Below are 5,303 nucleotides of genomic sequence, written 5' to 3'. Positions count from 1 at the left end.
AAATTAAGCGTGCTCAGGCTGGAGTAGTGAGAGGATGGGTGACCGTCCGGGAAGTTAGATGATTTGAAATGATGAGGGGTGATTAGAGATTAGAGGATAAATTGAGCAGTGATGAAGGGTGGTGATTAGAGATTAGAGGTTAAAATAATTCAGAAATTTGAAAATAAAAAAAAATTAAAAAAATTCGCAAAAAAAAATTTCAACAAAAAAATCATAAAATTTCCTTTAGTCCCGGTTGGTAACACCAACCGGGACTAAAGGTGGAGCTCCAGTCTGCGTCCACGTGGACGGCCTTTAGTCCCGATTCGTGTAAGAACCGGGACTAAAGGGGGGAGGCATTAGTAACGACCCTTTAGTCCCGGTTCAAAAACCGGGACTAAAGGCCCTTACCAACCGGGACAAAAGCCCCCTTTTCTACTAGTGTATGCACTTATGATTGGAACTCTAGCAAGCATCCGCAACTACTAAAGATCATTAAGGTAAAACCCAACCATAGCATTAAAGCATCAAGTCCTCTTTATTCCCATACGCAACAACCCCCTTACCCGGGTTTGTGTTTCAGTCACTCACGCAACCACTATAAGCGAATCATAAACGTATTGCAGCACCCTACAGCGGGGATCCCTCACGCTTGTGCGACCCGGAGGGCGCCATAGGACAGCACCAAAGTAAAACGTACAACTCATACCAATCTAGATCATCAATCAACCCAAAGACAAAAGATATCTACTCAAAACATCATAGGATGGCAACACATCATTGGATCATAATATGTGGCATAAAGCACTATGTTCAAGTAGGGATTACAGCGGGGTGCAGGAGAGTGGACCGCGTAAAAGAGATGAGGATGGTGATGATGATGGTGATGTTGATGAAGACGATCACCGCGGCGATGATTGCCCTCTCGGTGGCACTCCAGTGCCACCAAGAGAGAGGAGGAGAGGTTCTCCCCCTTGTGCTTCCTCCTCCATGGCCTCCCCCCTCTAGTCCTTGGCCTTCATGGTGATGATGGCCCCTCCGGGATCCTCCTCCATGGCCTCCGGTGATGATGGCCCCCTCCGGCAGGGTGCCGGAGAGGGCCTAGATTGATTTCTCATGGCTACAGAAGCTTCTGGCGGAGGAACTCCCGATCTAGGTTAATTTTCCGAGGTTTCTGTATTTATAGGGATTTTTGGCGTCGGTCTCACGTCAAGGAGGTGCCCGAGCTGTCCACGAGGTAGGCCCACGCGCCCAGGGGGGTGGGCGCGCCCCCCACCCTCGTGGGCAGCTCGGGACTCTTCTGGCCCAACTCCGATGCTCCGTAGTCTTCTTTTGGTCCATAAAAAATCATCAAAAAATTGGCACGTCAATTGGACTCCATTTGGCATTCCTTTTCTGCAAAACTCAAAAACAAGGAGAAAGCAGAAACTGGCACTGGGCTCTAGGTTAATAGGTTAGTCCCAAAAATCATATAAAATAGCATATAAATGCATATAAAACATCTAAGATGGATAATATAATAGCATGAATACTTCATAAATTATAGATACGTTGGAGACGTATCAGCTCCTGAGGCAATAGAGATGCCTGTTGTCCTTTGGCACGTGGCGAGATGCACAGGTGCTGAGCATTTTGTCCGAGGAGTTGAGGACTTTGGCGGAGCTGGAGCAGCTTGAGAAATTGGCCGTGAGGGCTTTGAAGAATCTGGTCGCGAGGGCATTGCTGAGGAACTTGGTCGTGAGGGCATTTGGAGTGAAGCACTTGGCTTATGAGCAGGCTTCTTTGTCATGGCCTTCTTTGGCTTGCTTGCAAAGGCTTCAGCAGTGGTAGCAGCAGCAGCAGAATCTTCATTAAATTTCCTCACTGCTTCCTTAGCTATTTTGGCTAGCTTGGCCTGGCGCTTGGCCCATTCATCAAGATAATCCTCACCACGCTTGAGCCAAGTGGGATCAGCTTCTTTTCCAGGTGCCAATGGAGGTCTTGGGCATGGAGGATTTAGAGCGAATTTCTTCATATACTTGGGAGTAACATATCTATACTCCCTCCATTCCCGTGCCCATCTCCTCTCTATCCTTTGTATGCGCACCTTGCGCTGATTTTTGTCCTTCTTGCCAAACTTGGCCTCATCAGGCATGCAATAATCCTTGTATATGTCATCAGGAATCTCAAAAGCAGTATTGACCTCAGGCCTCTTTCCTCCCTTCTGTGGCTTCTTACCGTCAGCCATTTTCTTCAGCTGAGGAATTTGAGCAATGGAATTTTCTGAAGAGGTGTGCAACTTTTCTTCAAGGAACGCTGCAAATGAGATAAGTTGATGAGAACCTAGTGATTCAGCAGCGGACATGTGTACCTGTGAACAGAGTATAGTTGCGAGGAATTTGGAGAGGTCATATGCGTTCTCTGAAGGTTTTGCAATAAGAACAAGTTTGAGGAATTTGACCGAAGAGTCTTGAAGAATTTCACTAAGCGTTCTTTGACTTAGGTTCCAGAGTTGTACAGATTGAAAAATCCACACAATTGAGGAATCTTGAAGAAAAACGTTGCTTAGGGAAACAGATCAAGAACAGATGTTATGAGAGGTGTTCAGTGTGTGAAGATTTGAAGAATAAACACCTTTGAAGATTTTGTAGAAAACATTTGAATCAAAGAGGGCAGTAAAATTAACTTTTAATTACCCTTGACGAAGAACACGATGAACTGGGAAGTGTAGAAGTGAAGCTCGTCAGTTCAGATCTTCCACGCCCTAACTTGGCTGAGGAAGACAGCTATGGCGGCGGCGGAGTGAGGAAATCCGCAGCCGGCGCGAATACGACGACGAGGAGGTCGAGGCAGTGAAGCTCTTCCTCACCGGAGATGATGGAAGTAGCGGCGACGCTAGGGTTTGAGAAGCTCGAGCGGGAGTGAGGTCGAGTGGAGTAAAAAACGAAGTGAGGAAGGGAAGGGGTATTTATAGCCGAGGTGAAAAACTGTTCGCCCGAAGAAATTGGACGAACGTGCCCCTGACCCTTCTCATTCACTTGACATGTGTCACCCACGTACTGAGAGGTGGCGATCGTGTGAGATCGTGGGTGAATAGATAAGTATTATTGTGGAATGTGGAACGGTTTAGGCGGCAACAGCCGAAAATTCAGATAAGAAAAGTTTTAAATTTCCGTTCGCAAATTCTTCAGCTGAAAAGGACACAGTGAAGATTTTGAACGAGTTTCAAATAGAACGCACATGAAGAATTTGTGAATAGATTGGGTTGAGTTTAGCATAGAGGGAGAAGGGTCCGATCACATTCACTTAGTAGAAAAGGCAACATGAAGAAATAACAATAAGTGAATGTTGTAGAGGACATAAACTCACATATATATATATATATAGTCAATGAAGAAAAACGGCGGAAATGGTGAAGACATTGCAAAGTTGAAGAAATTGAACAATTGAGGAATTTCAAAACAGAGGAAAAAACTCAAATTGAAGATTTTCAACTTTTGGTGGTGGCGTGACCCACCGTATAAGAATGATGATTTCAGACACCGCGTACAATTGTCGTAGGGCTCTGAGAATCAAATTCTTCGTTAATTTCTTCACACTTAGAGTGTTAGTCTTCATTGATTGAAGAAAAACGTTTCTTCATGTGTTGCACATCTAAGTCATCAATTTTGCATAAGTGTTAGGATGAGTGTCCTTTTCAAAGAACATTCGAAGATTCCAAGATACTTAGCTCACACCGCAACTTGCTAAATCTCTTCTCATCCAAGGGCTTTGTGAAGATATCGGCTAGCTGTTCTTCAGTCTTCACATGCTCAATAGAAATGTCGCCCTTCAACACATGATCACGAAGAAAATGATGACGAATCTGAATGTGCTTTGTCTTCGAGTGTTGAACTGGATTATGAGCAATCTTGATGGCACTCTCATTGTCACAGTAGAGTGGCACATTCTTCATGTTGACGCCGTAGTCCTTGAGAGTTTGCTTCATCCATAACAGTTGAGCACAACAAGAACCAGCTGCAATGTACTCAGCTTCGGCAGTAGACAGTGATACGCAGTTCTGTTTCTTCGAGGACCAACAGACCAAGGACCGTCCGAGGAAATGGCATATGCCTGATGTTGACTTGCGGTCCACACGATCACCGGCATAGTCAGAGTCTGAATATCCAATGAGATCAAAAGCCGAGCCCTTGGGGTACCATAATGCAAGTGTTGGTGTGTGAGCTAGATATCGAAGAATATGTTTCACAGCCTTATGGTGTGATTCCTTCGGTGTAGCTTGAAATCGGGCACACATGCAAACACTAAGCATAATGTCTGGCCTAGATGCACATAAGTACAATAAAGAACCAATCATGGAGCGGTATACCTTTTGATCGAAGTCAATACCATTTTCATCAGTGCATAGATGACCATTGGTGGGCATAGGAATTTTGACCCCTTTGCAATCTTGCATGCCGAATTTCCTCAGTACATCCTTGAGGTATTTCTCCTGAGATATGAATATGCCATTGCACTGTTGACGAATTTGAAGACCTAAGAAGAATTTCAATTCTCCCATCATAGACATTTGGTATTCTTCACTCATCATATAGGCAAATTCATCACTATAACGTTGGTCAGTACAGCCAAAGATGATATCTGTTGGGGAGCGTAGCAGAATTTAAAAAATTTCTACGCATCACCAAGATCCATCTATGGAGTATACTAGCAATGAGGGGAAAGGAGTGCATCTACATACCCTTGTAGATCGCGAGCGGAAGCGTTCCAATGAACGGGGTTGATGGAGTCGTACTCGCCGTGATCCAAATCACCGATGACCGAGTGCCGAACGGACGGCACCTCCGTGTTCAACACACGTATGGAGCAGCGACGTCTCCTCCTTCTTGATCCAGCAAGGGGGAAGGAGAGGTTGATGGAGATCCAGCAGCACGACGGCGTGGTGGTGGAAGTAGCGGGGTCTCGGCAGGGCTTCGCCAAGCTTCTGCGAGAGGGAGAGGTGTTGCAGGGGGAGAGGGAGGCGCCAGGGGCTGTCATACTGCTGCCCCCCTCCCCCCACTATATATAGGCCCCCTGGGAGGGGGGGCGCTGGCCTGGATCCCATCTGCAAGGGGGGGGGGCGGCGGCCAGGGGGAAACTTACCCCCCAAGGCAAGTGGGGCGCCCCCACCCCTAGGGTTTCCAACCCTAGGCGCAGGGGGAGGCCCATGGGGGCGCCCCAGCCCACTAGGGGCTGGTTCCCTACCCACTTCAGCCCATGGGGCCCTCCGGGATAGGTGGCCCCACCCGGTGGACCCCCGGGACCCTTCCGGTGGTCCCAGTACAATACCGGTGACCCCCGAAACT

The sequence above is a fragment of the Aegilops tauschii genome, chromosome 6 (assembly GCF_002575655.3).
Source record: "Aegilops tauschii subsp. strangulata cultivar AL8/78 chromosome 6, Aet v6.0, whole genome shotgun sequence".
In the NCBI taxonomy this organism is placed as follows: domain Eukaryota; kingdom Viridiplantae; phylum Streptophyta; class Magnoliopsida; order Poales; family Poaceae; genus Aegilops; species Aegilops tauschii.
Note: the sequence above shows the minus strand (reverse complement) of the source record.